Consider the following 20,631-nt stretch of genomic DNA (forward strand, 5'->3'; position numbering starts at 1 on the left):
GGCATCACAGGCCTAAAAAAGGAGCTGGGTTTGCTCTGGCAGGTCTCCGCCGGAGGGGAAAGCCAGTCTGTCCCGCTGCCCAAGCGGCCTCGCCATCTGCTCGGCAGAGACAGGCCAGGCACGTGTGGGCTTCTCAGGATGCTCCAGCCTCAGCAACCCCAGGGCCCCCGCGAAGTCTCCAGCCACCCCAGGTCTGCTGTCTGCTTCTTGACTTTACAGCCCAGGACACCTGGATTCAGTCCACCCACCCCCGAGCAGGGTCCCACGCACCCACCCTCTGCACAGGCCGGGCTCACCCTCTGCACAGGTCGTGCCAAGGGTCCCAGCAAGAATCAGTCTCAGAGCACAGGCCAGGTGTGGAGGCTCACGCCTGTAATCCCAGCACTGTGGGAGGCTGAGGCAGGAGGATCACCGGAGGCCAGGAGATCGAGACCAACCTGGACAACATAGTGAGACTCTATCTCTACAAAAGATAAAAAATAAAAAATTAGTTGGGCATGGTGGCGTGTACCTGTGGTCCCAGCTACTTGGGAGGCTGGGGCAGGAGAATCTCTTGGGCCCAGGAGATCAAGGCTTCAGTGAGCTGGGATCACACCACTGTACTCTAGCCTCAGCAACAGAGCAAGACCCCTTCTCAGAGAAGAAAAAAAGAAAGAGAGATTGAGAAAGGAAGGAAAGAAAGAAAGAGAGAAAAAAAAAGAAAAGAAAGAAAGAGAGAGAAAGAAAGAAAGAAGAAAGAAAGAAAGAAAGAAAGAAAGAAAGAAAGAAAGAAAGAAAGAAAGAAAGAAAGAAAGAAAGAAAGAAAGAAAGAAAGAAAGAAAGAGAGAGAGAGAGAGAGAGAGAGAGAGAGGGAGGGAGGGAGGGAGGGAGGGAGGGAGGGGAAGGAAGGGAGAGAGGGAGGGAGGAAGGGAGGGAGGGAGGAAGGAAAGAAAAGAGAAAGAGAAGGAAGGAAGAGAGAAAGAAAGAAGGAAAGAAAGAAGGAAGAAAGAAAGAAAGAGAAAGAAAAGAAGGAAGGAAGGGAGAGAGAGGGAGAGAGGGAGGAAGGAAAGAAGGAAGGAAGAGAGAGGGAGAGAGGGAGGAAGGAAAGGAGGAAGGAAGGAAGGAAGGAGAGAAAGCAGAGGTGTGAGTTCCTGGGATGGTGTGTATTTAGAATGCAGAGCTTTAGGCCACTGGATGAGCAAGCCCTCTAGGTTGTTCTCCCTAAACCCTTTGGCAAATGTGGCAGGGCAGCTGGGGGAGGGACGACAACCAGCCTCCAGCACAGAGCTCCATTCAGGGGTCCACTGGGACCGTGTGGAGTGGGTGTCCGTTCCCCTTTGGATATCGTATGCATCTAAAGTTGAGCTTATGGCCAGGCACGGTAGCTCCTGCCTGTAACCCCAGCACTTTGGGAGGCTGAGGCGGGCAGATCACCTGAGTTTAGGAGTTCGAGACCAGCTTGGCCAACATGGTAAAACCCCGTCTCTACTAAAAATACAAAAATTAGCCAGGCATGGTGGCGGGTGCCTGTAATCCCAGCTACTCGGGAGACTGAGACGGGAGAATCCCTTGAACCGGGAGGCAAAGGTTGTGGTGAGCTGAGATCACGCCACTGCACTCCAGCCTGAGTGACAAGAGAGAAACTCCATCCAAAAAAAATTGGTATATATGTTTATTTCTCACTTTGTGAAAATATCCTTAATTTATTGTCATCACAAACAAATTTCAATTCTGATTGCCAAGCAAAAAAAAAAAACAAAAAAAACAGAAGATAATGTGCTTTGCAATGCAGTTTATGGTTCAGTTTTACACAGGAACATAAAATATATGAAAAAATTACTAACTCAACTACAAGTATTAAATACTGAAATTAGTTAACAGTTTATTATAATTTATTTAACAATCTAGGGCTGGGTGCCGTGGCTCACGCCTGTAATCCCAGCACTTTGGGAGGCTGAGGCAAGTGGATCACCTGAGGTCAGGAGCTCGAGACCAGCCTGGCCAATATGGTGAAACCCCGTCTGTACTAAAAATACAAAAGTTAGGCCGGGCGCGGTGGCTCAAGCCTGTAATCCCAGCACTTTGGGAGGCCGAGACGGGCGGATCACGAGGTCAGGAGATCGAGACCATCCTGGCTAGCACGGTGAAACCCCGTCTCTACTAAAAAATAACAAAAAACTAGCCGGGCGAGGTGGCGGGCGCCTGTAGTCCCAGCTACTCGGGAGGCTGAGGCAGGAGAATGGCGTAAACCCGGGAGGCGGAGCTTGCAGTGAGCTGAGATCCGGCCACTGCACTCCAGCCCGGGCGACAGAGCGAGACTCCGTCTCAAAAAAAAAAAAAAAAAAAAAAAAAAAATACAAAAGTTAGCCAGGTATGGTGGCGGGTGCCTGTAATCCCAGCTACTAGGGAGTCTGAGGCAGGAGAATCACTTGAACCCGGGAAGCGCAGGTAGCAGTGAGCTGAGATCATGCCATTGCACTCCAGCCTGGGAGACAGAGCAAGACTCCATCTCAAAAAAAAAAAAAAAAATAGGCCAGGCGCAGTGGCTCATGCCTGTAATCCCAGCACTTTGGGAGGCTGAGGCGGGCAGATCACCTGAGCTTAGGAGTTTGAGACCAGCCTGGCCAACATGGTAAAACCCCGTCTCTACTAAAAATATAAAAAATTGCCAGGCGCAGTGGCTCACGCCTATAATCCCAGCACTTTGGGAGGCCGAGGCGGGAGGATCACAAGGTCAGGAGATCGAGACCATCCTGGCTAACACGGTGAAACCCCATCTCTATTAAAAGTACAAAAAATGTGCCGGGCGAGGTGGCGGGCCCCTATAGTCCCAGCTACTCGGGAGGCTGAGGCAGGAGAATGGCATGAACCCGGGAGGCGGAGCTTACAGTGAGCCGAGATTGAGCCACTGCACTCTAGCCTGGGTGACAGAGCGAGACTCCATCTTAAAAAAAATAAATAAATAAAAATAAATAGATAGAGATATAGATATATCTAGGAAGTCTGAAGCCATCAGCATTTCCAGTGCAATGAGGAATTTAGGAATCTCAGTGGAGCTGTTAAAGTAGTGAACCTTGTAGGTAAAATACATGCATGCCTTTCTATTGTTCTATTGTGTTTTTTTAGAGACAGGGTCTTGCTCTGTTGCCCAGGCTGGGGTGCAGTGGTGCAATCATAGCTCACTTGCGCTTCCAACTCCTGGGCTCAAGCAGTCTTCGTGCCTCAGCCTCCTGAGTAGCTGGGACTACAGGTGTGCACCACCATGCCCGGCTAATCTTTTATTTATTTATTTATTTATTTATTTTTGGTAGAGACGGGGGTCTCAATGTGTTGCCCAGGCTGGTCTCAAACTCCTGGCCTCAAACGCTCCTCCTGCCTTGGCTTCCCAAAGTGGTAGGATGACAGACGTGAGTCACCCCCACTGCTCACGGCCTGACACTTGCTTTGGATAGTGTACGTGGAGAGATCTCTCTAAAACTGACCTGATCGGTTTCATTCTCAGCACACTGACCTGGGCCACTCAGCATGGCTGTCCTTGTTCCTGATGTTCATGTATGTTTTGTTGTTGTTGTTGTTGTTGTTGTTTTTTTTTCTTGAGACGGAGTCTCGCTCTGCCACCCAGGCTGGAGTGCAGGGGCCGGATCTCAGCTCACTGCAAGCTCTGCCTCCCGGGTTTACGCCATTCTCCTGCCTCAGCCTCCCAAGTAGCTGGGACTACAGGCGCCTGCCATGTCGCCCGGCTAGTTTTTTGTATTTTTTTAGTAGAGACAGGGTTTCACCGTGTTAGCCAGGATGGTCTCGATCTCCTGACCTCGTGATCCGCCCGTCTCGGCCTCCCAAAGTGCTGGGATTACAGGCTTGAGCCACCGCGCCCGGCCCATGTATGTTCTGTTGTTACAAGAAAGTCATCATCATCAGAAGATACCAGTTTACCATCCATGGCATCAGGGCCTCCACAGCCACTGCGGCTTTTCTCCTCTCCATTCATTGTGTTTTTGCTTTGTTTTGTTTGAGACTGAGTCTTGCTCTGTCGTCCAGGCTGGAGGGCAGTGGCGCAATCGTAGCTCACTGCAGCCTCTGCCTTCCAGGTTCAAGCGATTCTCCCACCTCAGCCTCCCAAGTAACTGGGACTACAGGTGCGCTCCACCATGCCCGGCTGATGTTTGTATTTTTAGTAGAGACGGGGTTTCACCGTGTTGGCCAGGCTGGTCTGGAACTCCCAACCTCAGGTGATCCACCTGCCTTGGCCTCCCAAAGTGCATTCATTATGTTCTTTTGAAATTCTGCGTCACTTCCCTCAAGACCTTTCATAATTTCTCATCAGCCCCGCAGTCACTGTCGCCACCTAACACCGCAGCTCCCCACTCCAGGGCCAATTTCCTGCCTCCAGCTTCCTGCCCCATTAGAACTGTACACTTTGAGCATGCTCAGTGTATTATATGTTGATGACATTTATATATTATGAAGCCATTCTATATTCTATACCATATTTATTTTATTATAGGCCAGGAGCCATGGTTCACGCTTGCAGCCCCAGTGATTTGGGAGGCTGAGACAGGAGGATCACTTGTGGCCAGGAGTTTGAGGCCAACCTGGGCAACATAGTTGTAGATACTTCATCTCTACAAAAAAATAAAAAACTAGCCAGGCCTAGTGGCATGCACCTGTAGTCCCAGCTACTCGGGAGGCCCAGGCAGGAGGATCACTTGAGCCCGGGGAGTTGGAGGCTACAGTGAGCTATGATTGCACCACTGCACTCCAGCCTGGGCAACAGAGTGAAAACCTGTCTCTAAAAATGTGTATGTATATATCTTTTATTATCTGTATAATAAAATATGCACATACACAAATGGAATCTGACCAGGAAGCACAGACTGCACCCCAAGGCCAAGAGAACCCCTCCTGAGAATCCAGGGTGGCTCAGCCTCCACACAGAACCCCTAGGGTGTCGTGGAGCATAGGGGAAACGTTCTCTAGTTCTGAATTTTACAGCCGAGAAAGCTGAGGCTCAGGGAAGTCCAGGGGACGTGCTCAGAACCGGGTCTCCAGCCCGAGAAAGTCCTCCCTGTCAGGACCTTGCCGCAGGCCTCCCGTGTTCTGTCACACGCGCGACCCACACATGCTTCAGGGCTGCGGTGCTCTTGTCTGCAAGCCAGAAACACAGATCTTATATCTCTTGCTCCAAGACAAACAAAACATCGATTGTTTTAATCTTTCACTTTAGTTCTGATTAGGAAAAAAACACGTGGCTTCGGTTTCAAAAACAGCAAGCTGAGGCTCTTTTTTTCTCTTTCTTTTTTCTTTGAGACGGAGTTTCTCTCATGTTGCCCAGGCTGGAGCGCAATGGCGTGATCTCGGCTCACTGCAACTGCTGCCTCCTGGGTTCAAGCCATTCTCCTGTCTCAGCCTCCTGAGTAGCTGGGATTACAGGTGCCCGCCACCATGCCCGGCTAATGTTTCTGTATTTTTAGTAGAGACGGGGTTTCACCGTGTTGGCCAGGCTGGTCTCAAACTCTTGAACTCGTGATCCGCCCACCTCGGCCTCCCAAAGTGCTGGCATTAAACGCGTGAGCCACCACGCCCGGCCTTCTTTTCTTTTTGAGATATGTCTCACTCTGTTGCCCAGGCTGAAGTGTAGTGGTATGGTCATAACTCACCGCAGCCTCCAACTCCTGGGCTCAAGCGATCCTCCTGCCTCAGCCACCCAAGTAACTGAGACTATAGGCACACACCACTACACCCGGCTAATTTTCTTATTTTTGTACAGGCGGGGTTTCACTCTGTTGCTCAGGCTCGTCTCAAACTCCTGGGCTCAAGTGATCCTCCCACCTTGGCCTCGCAAAGCACTGGAATTCCAGGCATGGGCCACCACACCTGACCCAGGATTTCCACATATGAACTCGGTGAGGTCAGAGGAGGACACAAATATTTAGTCTGCAACAAACAGCCCAGGTGACTTTCCAAGCGTACCGTGTTCCAGGAATTCTGAGTCAAGGTCACCTGGCGCTAGAAGCCATTAAAAAGTCTTCCAAAAAGAAGTAACATTTGAAGCTCACATCATAAAGAAGGAGCATGTGTTGGCCAGGCGCGGTGGCTCAAGCCTGTAATCCCAGCACTTTGGGAGGCCGAGACGGGCGGATCACGAGGTCAGGAGATCGAGACCATCCTGGCTAACCCGGTGAAACCCCATCTCTACTAAAAAAAAAAATACAAAAAAAAACTAGCCGGGCAAGGTGGCAGGCGCCTATAGTCCCAGCTACTCGGGAGGCTGAGGCAGGAGAATGGCATAAACCCAGGAGGCGGAGCTTGCAGTGAGCTAAGATCCGGCCACGGCACTCCAGCCTGGGCCACAGAGTGAGACTCCATCTCAAAAAAAAAAAAAAAAAAAAAAAGAAGGAGCATGTCACAGGGTAAAGCGATCTTCCAGGGTTAAGGTGGACATCTGCAAAGACAGGCATAGCCCCCACTTCAGGCCCCAAGCAAATGTCTCTTGAGCATTTATATATACCAGGGGAGAGAACAACTGGGGAGGACAACTCAGACCTTCTCTTCTTTTTTCTTTTTTTTTTTTTTTTGAGACAGGGTCTTACTCTGTTGCCCAGACTGGAGTACAGTGGCATGATCTTGGCTCACTGCAACCTCCACTTCCTGGGCTCAAGCAATTCTCCCATCTCAGCCTTAATGAGTAGCTGGGACTACAGGTGTGCACCACCACACCCAACTAGTTTTGTTTGTGTTTTTGTTTGTTTTTGTTTTTGTAGAATCAAGGTTTTGCCATGTTGCCCAGGCTGGTCTCGAACTCTTGGGCTCAAGCAATCTCCCTGCCTCAGCCTCCCGAAGTACTGGGACTACCATCATGAGCCACTGCACCCAGCCCCCAGATCTTTGGCCTCCTGAGGCTTACAGTCCAGTAGGGGACAACTGAAATATCACATTATAAGTACTAGAAGAAAAGAAACCGAGCGCCGTGAGAGAATGATGTGGTGGGCTGAATGATTGACTCCAAGGTTGTTGTAATTGTTAATTTTATGTGTTAACTTGACTGGTCCACGGGGTGCACAGATATCTGTTGAAATGTTATTCTGGGTATGTCTGTGAGAATGTTTCTGGATGAAATGAACCATTGGCTGTGTAAAGCCTATTGCTTCCCCTCCCCAATGTAGGGGCCTCATCTAATCAGTTAAAGCCCTCAATAGAACAAAAATGCTGAGGAAGAGAAAATTCCTCCCGCCTGGCAGCCTTCAAGCTGGCACATAGGTTTTTCCAGCCTTTGGACTCCAATTGAAACATCTGCTCTTGGGCCTCAAGCCTGCTGGCTTTCAGACAGAAACTGTCAGTTCTCGTGTCTCTCTAACTTGCCAATTGTACATCTTATGACTTCTCAGCCTCCATCATTATGTGAGCCAATTTCTTATAATAAGTACCTTCTGGGCGAGCCATCTACCTTCTCTGGGTCTTAGTTTCAGGGACAGCCATCTCCCTCATGGCCCCCTACAGGGTTTCTGAATCTGGAAAATGCTGAGCTCATGAGGCCACAGGGTGAAAAAGGAGATGATCCTGGAGCCATGCATCAGAGAAGGCAGTTCTTTGACAGGATTGGAGCTGGGGGAAGAATTCTTGGGGATGGGAATTGAACAATAAGCCTTGATTTTTGCACTTGATTTTGTAAGGAATTAGAAGCTCCTGGTGGTTTCTGAGTAGGGGAGAAACAGATTCAACTGCATTTTCAGAAGCACACTCTAGCTGTTGGAAGGAGATGGAGGGAGTGGGGAGTGGAGCAGAGGCCATTGGTGAAGCACACAGGGATCTGCCTGAGGCTGCAGAGCACTGCTGAAGTGGATGTCCAGGGAGGGGCTGGCTACACTGAAGAAAAGTCTCTGGGGGCAGCTGGCATTGAGTCTTATCACTCTGACGTTGGACCAGTCACAGTGGATGGGGGATGTGTATATATATATATACATATATTCAGATGCTGACTTCATTTTGTGTGCATGTAGAATTGCAAAATTCAATTAATGTATCACTAGTAAACTCCTGAAGTAATATTTATAGCTCCTATCACTGGAATCCAATGACCAAAATAATATAATAAAAATCATATAATAAAAATGTGAAGGCAGAAGCATAGAACATCTTCTGTTGTGGGATGGTTGGAGGTGAGGACTGAGCTGAAGGCTGTTATGATCCATGTGTGTTCCAAGTTTTTTACAGAGGTTTTCACTTCCTGTTGATCTTTCCACTGGAACTTTAGAATTATTTTATCAAGTTCTTTCCTGTCTGCAACATTCTTGTTGTTTTTCACTCCTTCCTGCATTGTCTACCTTTCATCTGGAATTATCTTTCTCTAGTTTTACCTTTTAAAAGGCAAGTCTGTTGGTGAGAAAGTCTGGTTTTGTTTATCTGAAAATGCCCTTATTTCCCACTAATTCTTGAAGGATATTTTCACTGGGTCCACCTAATTGTTGCTGTTTTTTTCCTCTGGCAACCTTTGTTTGTTGATTTTTGTTTGTAATTAACTGATTTTTGTCAAAGTACAATTCAAATGCAGTAAGATGAGCGGATCTTAAAGATACAGTTTGGTGGATTTTAGCAAATGTGTACACCTGTGTACACCAACAGCTCAACCAACATACAGAGCATTTCCATCACCCTAGAAGTTTTTTCATGGCCCTTTCTAGCCAACACCCTGGCCAAAGGCAGCAACCTCTCTTTTCATTTCTTCATAGTTTTGCCTATTCTTGAACTTTATTTATTTTTTTTCTTTTTTTTTTTTTTTTTTTTTTTTGAGATGGAGTCTTACTCTGTCGCCCGGGCTGGAGTGCAATGGCGCGATCTCGGCTCACTGCAAGCTTTGCCTCCTGGGTTCCTGCCATTCTCCTGCCTCAGCCTCCCAAGTAGCTGGAACTACAGGCGCCCGCCACCACGCCCGGCTAATTTTTTGTATTTTTAGTAGAGACGGGGTTTCACCGTGTTAGCCAGGATCGTCTCCATCTCCTGACCTCGTGATCTGCCCGCCTCGGCCTCCCAAAGTGCTGGGATTACAGACGTAAGCCACTGCGCCCGGCCTATTCTTGAACTTTTTATAAATGGAATTATATAATATGCACCTCTAATATCCAGCTTCTGTTGCTTGACAAAATATTTTTGAAAATCATACACGTGGCCGGGCACGGTGGCTCAAGCCTGTAATCCCAGCACTTTGGGAGGCCGAGGCGGGCGGATCACAAGGTCAGGAGATCGAGACCACAGTGAAACCCCGTCTCTACTAAAAATACAAAAAATTAGCCGGGCGCGGTGGCGGGCGCCTGTAGTCCCAGCTACTCAGGAGGCTGAGGCAGGAGAATGGCGGGAAACCGGGAGGCGGAGCTTGCAGTGAGCCGAGATCGCGCCACTGCACTCCAGCCTGGGCAACAGCATGAGACTCCGTCTCAAAAAAAAAAAAAAAAGAAAATCATACACGTTGCTCGATCTCTCAGTAGTTTATTCTTTTTGATTGTGCAGCCAGCTGTATTTCATTGTGTGAAATGCTGTGGCTTGTCGATTCCCCCGTTGAAAGGCATTTGGATTGTTTCCAGGTTTTGCTGTTATGAGTCAAAGCTTATGAACATCTTGTACAAGTCCTTTTATGGAGACATGTTTTTATTTATCTTGAGTAAATCCCTAGGAGTGGAATTGCTGGGTCATAGGTGAGGTATGTGTTCAGCCTTATAAGAAACTGCTAAACCATTTTCCATGGTGGTTGTACTATTTCACATTCCCGTCAGTAATGGATGATGAATCCAGTTCTTCTACGTCCTCCCAAATATTTAGTGTTGTCAGTCTTTTTAATTTTTGCCACTCTAGTGGTTGGAAGGCAGTCTCTCTTTATGGCTTTAATTCATATTTCCCTGATGACTAATCATGAGACACCATTTCATGTGCTTATTGGCCATTTCTCTGCCACTTTTTAGGACATTTCTTTTGCCTGAGGTTCTAGGGATTCTGAAATCTGTGGCTGGAGGTCTTTTTATCAGTTTTAGAAAGTTATTGGTCTTTATCTCTTCAAAGATTGTTCCTGCTTCATTCTCTCTCTCCTCCTTCTGGTGTTCCAATAACATGTACATTGTACTTCACTGAATATTCTATGTCTTTTGCTCTTTCTTCTGTAGTTTCTTTCCCTTTGTGTCTTCTTGCTTCTTTCTGGATATTTTTCTCTGTTCTGTCTTCCAGTTCACTAATTTTTATTTCTTCCATTGAGTTCTTACTTTTCAGATATTGTCATTTTCTCCATATCCACTGGCTCCTTTTTTTCCCTATCGTTCCGATTTGCTGCTAAAATTCCAATCTCATCTTTTTATTTCCTTGAACATAATTAACATAATTAATTAAGTCTCTGTCAATTCCCAGTGTATGGAAACCCTGTGGGTCTGTTTGTAGTGCTGGTTATTTCTGCTGAATTTTGTTTATGTGGTCCTGTCTCCTCACTATGTCTAGTTATTTTTACTTCGATGCCAGACATTGCATTGCGGATTTGTATATAGAAATAATCTTGGCCGGGCACGGTGGCTCACGCCTGTAATCCCAGCACTTTGGGAGGCCGAGGCGGGCGGATCACAAAGTCAGGAGATCGAGACCATGGTGAAACCCCGTCTCTACTAAAAATTAAAAAAATTAGCCGGGCGCGGTAGCGGGCGCCTGTAGTCCCAGCTACTCAGGAGGCTGAGGCAGGAGAATGGCGTGAACCTGGGAGGCGGAGCTTGCAGTGAGCCGAGATCCCGCCACTGAACTCCAGCCTGGGCGACAGAGTGAGACTCCATCTCAAAAAAAAAAAAAAAAAGAAATAATCTGAGGCCTGGGATGATATTGTTTTCCTCCGGAGATGATTTATGTTTACTTCTTCCAGGCATTTGGGGCCACAAGCAATCTAGGATCACCCTAATCCAGTATCAGGGGGATTGAGATTATTCAAACTCAGCTACAGTTGCTTTAAGGACCTGTCTGCTTCCTAATGATTACTCTTATTTATTTATTTACTTATTTATTTACTTACTTACTTACTTATTTTTGAGACAGAGTCTCACTCAGCTGCCAAGGCTGGAGTGCAGTGGCGCAGTCTTGGCTCACTGCAACCACTGTCTCCCGGATTCCAGCGATTCTCTCGTCTCAGCCTCCTGACTAGATGGGATTACAAGCACCTGCCATCATGCCCAGCTAATTTTTGTATTTTAGTAGAGACGGGGTTTCACCGTGTTGGCCAGGCTGGTCTCAAACTCCTGACCTCAGGTGATCCACCTGCCTCAGCCAAAGTGCTGGGATTCCAGGCGTGAGCCACCACGCCCAGCTGTGATCGTTCCTCTTACAGGGCAACATTAAGTTGTCCCAATTCACCCCAAGGGGGAATTTACCAAGGCTTCTCTCCTCGGGAAACCCTGGACCTCAATTTCTGTACCCTTGGCCTTGTGAAGCTGATAGAAATATCACTCGGCCTCTCAGCAAACCCTCCCCACCCCAGAAAAAGTGACCCCAAATCCAGGCTCTCCTTCGATCCTCCCCTAAATCCTGGCTGGAAATTCTCCATTATCTTAACAACCCTGCAGGCCCTTGAGCAGACGCTTTGACATTCTGTTGAGCTTTTCTTTCTTTTTTGAGACACGGTCTTGCTGTCACCCAGGCTGGAGTTCAGTGGCACAATCTCAGCTCACTGCAACCTCTGCTTCCCGGGTTTAAGCAATTCTTGTGCCTCAACCTCCCGAGTAGCTGGGACTACAGGCACGCGCCACCACGCCCAGCTAATTTTTGTATTTTAATAGAGAGAGGATTACACCATGTTGGTCAGGCTGGTCTCAAACTCCCAACCTCAAGTGATCCTCCTACCTCGGCCTCCCAAAGTGCTGGGATTATAGGTGTGAGCCACCACACCCGGCCCTGTCCAGCTTTTTTTTCTTTTATGAGACAGGGTCTCGCTCTGTCACCTAGGCTGGAGTGCAATGGTGCAATCTCAGCTCACTGCAACCTCTGCCTCCCAGGTTTAAGCGATTCTTGTGCCTCACCCTCCCAAGCAGCTGGGACTACAGGCACGCGCCACCACACCCAGCTAATTTTTGTATTTTTAGCAGAGACGGGGTTTCACCATGTTGGCCAGGCTGGTCTCAAACTCCCGACCTCAAGTGATCCTCCCGCCTCGGCCTCCCACAGTGCTGGGATCACAGGCGTGAGCCACTGTGCCCGGCCCTGTCCAGCTTTTCTAGTTGACCTCAGCAAGAGAGTGGGTTTGTCCTTAGCAGCTAATCCACCATTGTGCAAGCCAAAATCTACCAATAGAGATTTTCAGCCCAAAGTCCAAGTCGTTTAGAAGGAGGTCTAGATCTTCCTGATCTTAGAGCCACAGGATGACAAATGGGGACCCATCCTCAGCCTTGAGAGGAGCCCCCTTATTTTCCAGTTGAGGAAACCAAGACCCAAACATCAGAAGCAGAGCCAGAATGCGAGCCTGGGTTTTCCATTTCCAGGCATGCACCATGTGGTCCCTTTTCAGGAACAGGTGTCAGCCTTTATCCCTTGAATAAGATCCCTGGCAATGACCTCACCTCTCCCTGAAACCTGAATGTTCTGTCAGTTCAGCAGAGGCTTATGCAACTCACATTCCCAGAGGCCCTTTTGTCTCTCATCGAGTCCATAAATGACACAGAAGTGATGCAAGCATGACTGGATCACCCTGGACTTCTGGAACTAATCACGGAGCTTACAAGACTCTCCTCTCACCTTTACCCTATGCCTCTAAAGAAGAAGGGATTTGCCCAAGCTCATGCTTTAAGTTCAACAACACAAAAATGGGCCTGGCGCGATGGCTCACGCCTGTCATCCCAGCACTTTGGGAGGCCGAGGCGGGCGGATCACCTGAGGTCAGGAGTTCGAGACCAGCCTGGCCAACATGGCAAAACCCCGTCTCCACTAAAAATACAAAAATTAGCCAGGTGTGGTGGCGCGTGCCTGTAATCCCAGCTACTCAGGAGGCTGAGGCAGGAGAATTTCCTGAACCCGGGAGGCGGAGGTTGCAGTGAGCTGAGATCATGCCACTGCACGCCAGCCTGGGCAACGGAGTGAGACTTCATCTCCAAAAACGAAGAATCCAACAACACAAAAATGGGTAATTTCAGGACACCCAGTTTGAGGCTCTATCCCGAATCCGATCCACGCTGATTTTTAATATGATCAGCTTCCAGCTCTGCCCAGGTCTCTCCAGGGCCGGTGGGGTTGTTGCAATTCCCTACTGCACCCCAGCCTCGGGGCAGGTCAGGGGAGTGGTGACAGGGTGCAAGTCCACGGGGAGTGAGATTTCTCAAGAGCTCCGGGCAAACCGGCCTGTCCGCATTCGCTGGGTGCAGGATGTTCCAGCTACCTTGTCTTTCCAGCAGCTGTGTTTATATTTGGCAGCTGCCACAGGTCCCTAGAAGAGGGTCCTCTTCTTGCCTGCTAGACTCTGGAACCCCCGTTTCCTGGCACAGGAACCTAGGGGCCAGGCCTGGTGCAGAGATGAGAGTGTCCTTCTGAGAATTTCAACAGAGGTCACTGGGGCTCAGAGAGGGAAGGCAACTTTCCCAAGGTCACACAGCTTGGTAGAGCCAGGGCAGATTTCTGGCCTTCCAGAGTTCCCTCTTCTGTGGGAGCTGTGGTCTCACTCCCTTCAAATGCCATGGGGCTCACATCTGGGGAAAGGCTCCCGCCCTCTGGGGCATCTCCTAGTCACAAAGCGTTCTGGGAGGCTAATAAAATTAAACTCCTTTTGGAAACACTCCTCTATTTCCTTCTTTTTTTTTTTTTTTTTTTTTAGACAGGGTCTCACTCTGTCACCCAGGCTGGAGTGCACTGGCGCGATCTTAGCTCACTGCAACCTCCACCTCCTGGGTCCAAGCGATTCTCCTGCCCTCAGCCTCCCGAGTAGCTAGAATTACAGGCATGCGCTGCCATGCCTGGCTCATTTTTTTGTATTTATAGCAGACACGGGGTGTCACCATGTTGGCCAGGCTGTTCTTGAACTCCTGACCTCAAATGACCCACCCGCCTCAACCTCCCCAGTTCTGGGATTACAGGTGTGAGCCACCACACCCAGCATATTTGCATTCAGTAGCATTTATTTCTTGGGGCCTTCAGTCAGCTGGGTTCAAACTCTTTGCATTTTGCCTAAGGGAACCACTCTGAGCTGCAGGATATCTCCTGATAAGGGAGTTCCATAAAGGCCTAAGTTTTTTCCCCAGGGGACACCTGTCCAAGTCTGGGGACATTTGTGCTTGTCGTGACTGTGGGGCGGGGGGAAGGTGTTCCTGGCATGGAGTGGGCGGAGACCAGGGATGCTGCCCAGCACTCTGCAGTGCCCAGGACGGCCCCACCCCAGAGAAGGATCCAGCCAGAGGGAGAGGGCCTGTACTGGAGTGAGTTAAACTTCCAAGTTTAGATCAGGTCTCTTTAGGATTTTATGACTTTGGAGTTCAGCCAGCTTTGCAGACTGAGGCGCTAGGCTGTGTCTCTCTTTACTGAGACCACTGTCAATTTTGTCACAGTTTTGGGTCTTTGTCTGCCCAGCCATCTGCTCAGCAAACATTTAGGCCACACCTCCTCTCCTCCACCCAGTGAGGACAGGCCCGCAGGTAGGGGCACAGCTCCAGAGGGGCGATGCTGCCAGAGAGGGACCCAGGCCACCTTCCTGGAGGGATGCAAGATACCAAAACTCCCTCTGTACCCCCAGATGAGGGGCGGGGGTAGGGGGGCGCTGGTGTCGTCTGAGACACAGCATTGGGCTGACCTCAGGGTCCCAGTTCTGATACTATCTTATAGTCACAGATGACATTGCCCTGGAGGGGACCGGGAGAGGGTGCACGGGACTCCCTGGACTATGTTTGCAACTGCCTGAGTCCTTAATTATTTCAAAATAAAAAAGATAGGGCTGGGAGCAGTGGCTCACACCTGTAATCCCAGCACTTTGGGAGGCCGAGGCGGGTGGATCACTAGGTCAGGAGTTTGAGACCAGCCTGACCAACATGGTGAAACCCCATCTCTATTAAAAATACAAAAATTAGCCAGGCGTGGTGACGCACACCTGTAGTCTCAGCTACTCAGGAGGCTGAGACAGGATAATCGCTTGAACCCAGGAGGCAGAGGTTGCATTGAGCTGAGATTGCACCACTGCACTCCAGCCTGGGCGACAGAGCGATACTCCATCTCAAAAAAAAAAAGTTAAGATAAACGATATTCAATAAACCTATAACAGATGATATAACTATATAATGAATACATATATACAGATATAAAATAGCAATCTAAATATATTATAAATACAAAATCAATAGCAAACAACGTAAATGTCAAAATAGAAATCAAACTATATAATTAATAATGCATAAATTATATAAATAATGAATAAAGATACAAATATGTATGCAATAAGTGTATAATACAAATACTAAACACTAATAAAACTATATATTAGTAATACAAAACTGATATGAATATATCATGAATGAATCTTCAAGTATGTAATAAATGTGTGATAAATGACATAAATATAGAGTATAAATATAAATATATGAGTAAACATAATATATAAAAAAATATACAAATATGTAATAAATGTATAATATTATACTGTATTATAATATAGTATAAGTTTATATTATAAACTAATAGCAGACCGGGCGCAGTGGCTCACACCTGTAATCCCAGCACTTTGGGAGGTCAAGGTGGGTGGATCACCTGAGATCAGGAGTTCAAGACCAGCCTGGCCAACGTGGTGAAACCACGTCTCTATTAAAAATACAAAAATTAAATGGGCATGGTGGCGGGCACCTGTAATCCCAGCCACTCAGGAGGTTGAGGCAGGAGAATCGCTTGAACCCGGGAGGCAGAGGCTGCAGTGAGCTGAGATCCGGCCACTGCACTCCAGCCTGGGCAACAGAGCGAGACTCCGTCCCAAAAAAAAAAAAAAAAAAAAGGAAGTAGAGCACTTGCATTCTAACTTTTCACTCTTACACGTAACACAATTATAAACGCCTTTCTATCTGTAGCTTTTTATTTCTTTTCATTTTTTTCCCTCGGGGTAACTGCCCGAGCAAGGGGTTAGAGGGCGGCGGCTCCCCGGAGGCTCCTGTGCTCCCACCTCCCTCCCTGCCGGCGCTGCCAGCTCCTGTCCTGCGGTTTTGTTCAGCCCTTGTGTGCACTGGAGCCTCGTGTCTAGTCAGCTCAGGTCTGCTCTCTGTTTCGGGGCTGGTCACCCTTCCTTGAGCGACCACAGATTTCCACTATGCCGTGGGGTGGGGAGTACCCTCATCCTTCTTGACTTTCAGGCGCGAGTGGGATTTTTCTGCACGAGGCGGGCTTAGACTCGGGTGTGGCTAAGAAGCCTTTTGCTAGGAGGCCGGCCCGGGCCGGACAGCGTCCCTCTTAAGTTTTATTTTTGGAGAGCCTCGCCTGGAGCCTAGCCTGCCTGAAGGGGCCTGTGCACCGAGGCAGAGCCCACACTCAGGACGGTGCCGCGGGGACTGCGGGGACTGTGTGCAGCTTTGACCACCTGGTCCTGCCCCCGGAGCTGCCTGCTCCCGCCCCTCCCACAGCTTCCCCGGGCCCAGGCCGCTGGGCCCGGGCCCGAGGCAAGCGCATTCAGGTCCGGGTGCCCCCGTGCGCCTCTGCAGGGAGGCAGCTGGGAGGGGCGTTCCTGGCTGACTCAGCGCGTGGCCAGTTCTGCTGCTGTTGGCTTAGTCCTCAGCTGGGGGCATGGCTGCTCCTGAGTCAGTGCCGGCTGGTGACACCACCGAGACGGGGACTTGGGGAGGCGACTGCATGGGTGATGCAATCTGTGTCTGAGTCTCGGCATCTCAGCACGAGCATACACATGCACGCCCGTGCACACACACACGCACGCATGTACACACCCACGCACTCACATATCCACACACCTACAGTGACATATACACATGCCCACACACATGCACACACCCATAGTGACATATACGCTCACACACGTGCATGCACACGCATATGCAGTGACATGCCCACACACACGTGCACACATTCATAGTGACATGCATGCCCACACACGTGTGCGCACACACATGCAGTGACATGTCCACACATGTGCACACACACATGTGCACACTGACACACATGCACACACACATGCACGTATGCAAATCCACCTATGCACACACTCATATGCAGGTGCACACACACACATATGTAGATATGTACATGCACTCACAGATGCTCATGTACACACATGTTCATGTACACACATGCACTGATGCACAGACTCATGCATGCTGGCATGCATATCCATGCATACGCATGTACACATACACATGCAGATATGTGTGCACACACGCATATATGTATACTCATGCATGCCAGCATACACATGTGCACACACATGCACACGCAAAGTACACATACATTCATATGTGCACGCACATTCATACACATGTGTACACTGACATGCACACCACATGAATGCACACACCCCCACACATACGTGTACAGTCACATGCACATAATTGACATACATGCAAATAGACACACATGCACACACACACACACACACACACACACACAGCGCAGCCCGCTCTGGCCTTTCTGGCAGGCCTGAGTTATTACCCAGCCCAAAGGGAGCATCTCCCAGGGAATTTCGCCCAAAACAGAAAAGCCAGCAAGGCTCAGGGCCTGATGCTCACGTGGAAATTGGGGGGGTGGCTGCCCAGGGCAGCAGGGGCCCATGGTCTGGGTGGACACTCCTGACTGTGGATGCTAAATAGGACCCCCTGGCCTTCCAAGGAAAACAGGAGGTGGGGCCAGCCCATTTGTTCTCTGTGTGCGCGTATTTTTAGCACTGAGTAATTTAGGTATTTTTAAGCCCAACCAAGGGCGGTTTTCCCTGAGTTGGATGTTTTGTGGCTGCTTTGAAGCTCTCTGGAATCAGAGCCTTCTGAGCGGCCACACGTGGGCCCCGCCTCCAGAGCAGACAGATTGGGCCTTCTCCGCCCCCAAAAAGGGGGGGCGGGACGTCTGCTGGAAACCAAGGAGGCTGGGTGGTGTCAAAGGGATTTTTTTTTTAATTGATCCTTTCATTGAGATCGCCGTGGAGTCACATCCAGTGCTAACAAAGAACGTACAGGAATTCTGTGTGTCATTCCCCGGCCGTCCCCGGTGGTAACAGTTGGTAAAGCTACGGGCAGGATCACAGCTAGACAGTCACACACCCACCAGCCTCGCTCAGGTTCCGCAGTATTCAGTATTGTACCGGCTGGTGTGTGAGTGTGTGAGGTTGACAGTCACACACCCACCAGCCTCGCTCGGTTCCGTAGTATTCAGTATTGTGTCTGCTGGTGTGTGAGTGTGTGAGGCTCTCTGTGCGTTTATCACCCGTATAGGCTTGTGGATTCATCACTGTAGTTGAGGCACTAACAGGGATCATTCATGTTGCCCTTTTATTTACGTATTCATTCAGAGATGGGGTCTCACTAAGTTGCCCAGTCTGGCCTCACCCTCCCAGGCTCAAGAGATCCTCCCACCTTAGCCTCCCAAGTAGCTGAGACCACAGGAGTGTGTCACCCATGCCCAGCTAATTTTTTAATTTTTTGTAGTGAGGGGATCTTGCTATGTTGCCTAGGCTGGCCTCAAACTCCTGGACTCAAGTGATCCTCCCATCTCAGCCTCCCAAAGTCCTGGGATTACAGGCAAGAGCCACCGTGCCTCGCTGTGTTTCCCTTTTATACAGAGACCTATCTCCCTCCCAGCCCCTGCCCCTTCCTGATCCCTGGCAACCGTTAATCTGTTCTCCATTTCCAAAATGTTGTCCTTGGGCCAGGCATGGTGGCTCATGCCTGTATCCCAGAACTTTAAGAGGCCGAGACAGGCGGATCACTTGAGGCCAGGAGTTTGAGACCAACCTGGCCAACATGGTAAAACCCCATCTCTACCAAAAATACAACGATTAGCCAGGCGTGGTGGCACATGCACCTGTAATTCCAGCTACTCAGGAGGGCAAAGTGGGAGTGGCACTGGAAGGGAGAAGCGGAGGTTGCAGTGAGCTGAGATCGCGCCACTGCACTCCAGCCTGGGCGACAGAGCAAGACTCTGTCTATAAAATGTCCTCTTAAACACATTATACAAACAGAACCATGCTACACATCCTAGGCCCTGGAGATTCCCCTGCGGTGTGATATGCATGGATGGTCCTTTCCTTCTTATCACTACTTAGGCATTTTTTGAAAACTTTGGAATCTGCCTTGGCTTCTCTGCGGCTGCCTGGCTCTGCAAAACAGACAGCAATGCCATGAGTTATGACGGAAACAGGGCGCGGCTTAATTAACTGCTCACAAACGCCCGGCTGGGACTGCAGCTGCCCAGGACTCTTGAACCTGGCCCCAGCCCCTGCCACCCCCATCAGCACCGACCCCCTCGCTGAGTCCTACTAAGCAGGTTTCTCTAGTCTGGACACTGCTGACACGTGGGGCTGGATTGTTCCTGGAGTGGGGCCATCCTGGACACTGCAGGGTCCTGAGCAGCATCCCTGGCCTCCACCCACGCCCTGCCAGGAGCACCCCCAAGTCATGACAGCCACAAATGTCCCAGACATGACCCAGTGCTCCATGCAGGGCAGAGTCACCCCCAGATGAGATCTTGGGGGATTCCACGGACCCCCAAAAGACTCTGCATCCCGTGATCATCTGCCCTGTTGAGGTCCTGGGTTGTTCCGGGAGAATTCAAGAAGCAACAGCATGAGCTCCTGACTGGTTCAGTATGAAGGACATGGAGGACAGGCCGGGCGCGGTGGCTCCCACCTGTAATCCCAGCACTTTGAGAGGCCGAGGAGGGTGGATCACCTGAAGTCAGGAGTTCAAGACCAGCCTGGCCAACATGGTGAAACCCTGTCTCTACTAAAAATACAAAAAGTAGCCAGGCGTGGTGGCGGGCGCCTGTAATCCCAGCTACTCGGGAGGCTGAGGCAGGAGAATCGCTTGAACCCGGGAGGCGGAGGTTGCAGTGAGCCGAGGCAGCCACTGCACTCCAGCCTGGGCGACAGAGTAAAACTCCATCTCAAAAAAAAACAAAGGACAGTCATTGGGGGTTCTGCTGTGATCCCTGCCCTGACCCGGGGTCTCCCCTGGGCACTATGAACATCGGGGTTGGATCCTTCCCTGGCATGGGGCCGTCCTGGGCACTGCAGGGAGCTGAGCAATGTCCCTGTCCTCTCCCCAACCCACTCCATGCCAGGAGCACCCCCCCCACAGCCACAGATATCCCCAGACATCATCCACTGTCCCACTGTCCCCACTGTCCCCTGGAGGGCAAGAACTCCTGCCACGGGACTGCAGCAGGCCACTTAGGAGCCTGTGTAAGTCCTCCCTTCTCTAGAGGCCTGACCTATTGCCTTTGCCCTTTCTCTTTTTTTTGTCTTTTTTTTTGAAATGGAGTCTTGCTCTGTCGCCCAGGCTGGAGTGCAGTGGCATGATCTTGGCTCACTGCAAGCTCCACCTCCCGGGTTTACACCATTCTCCTGCCTCAGCCTCCTGAGTAGCTGGGACTACAGGCACCCGCCACCACGCCCGGCTAATTTTTTTGTATTTTTTTTTTTTTTAGTAGAGATGGTGTTTCACCGTGTTAACCAGGATGGTCTCGATCTCCTGA

At 49.7% G+C, this 20,631-nt stretch overlaps 4 protein-coding genes across 7 annotated transcripts in view; 3 read left to right on the forward strand and 1 right to left on the reverse strand.

Annotated features, from left to right (window-relative positions):
- ZNF556 (zinc finger protein 556) overlaps nt 1-20,631 on the reverse strand; it is a 433,150-nt gene that overhangs the window by 367,838 nt on the left and 44,681 nt on the right. The window lies entirely within an intron of this gene.
- TIMM13 (translocase of inner mitochondrial membrane 13) overlaps nt 1-20,631 on the forward strand; it is a 319,004-nt gene that overhangs the window by 203,288 nt on the left and 95,085 nt on the right. Inside the window, exon 1 of one of the 3 annotated variants that reach the window (XM_050770995.1) lies at nt 16,769-16,778. The exons of the other annotated variants lie outside the window; for them this stretch is intronic. The gene's annotated coding sequence lies outside the window, so the exon portion shown is untranslated. Of the gene's footprint in view, nt 1-16,768; nt 16,779-20,631 lie in introns of those variants that run through there. 3 annotated transcript variants of the gene reach the window in all.
- LSM7 (LSM7 homolog, U6 small nuclear RNA and mRNA degradation associated) overlaps nt 1-20,631 on the forward strand; it is a 401,328-nt gene that overhangs the window by 187,551 nt on the left and 193,146 nt on the right. The window lies entirely within an intron of this gene.
- Nucleotides 1-20,631, forward strand: part of GNG7 (G protein subunit gamma 7) — a 211,481-nt gene that overhangs the window by 181,331 nt on the left and 9,519 nt on the right. The window lies entirely within an intron of this gene.

Source organism: Macaca thibetana, chromosome 19, assembly GCF_024542745.1.
Source record: "Macaca thibetana thibetana isolate TM-01 chromosome 19, ASM2454274v1, whole genome shotgun sequence".
In the NCBI taxonomy this organism is placed as follows: domain Eukaryota; kingdom Metazoa; phylum Chordata; class Mammalia; order Primates; family Cercopithecidae; genus Macaca; species Macaca thibetana.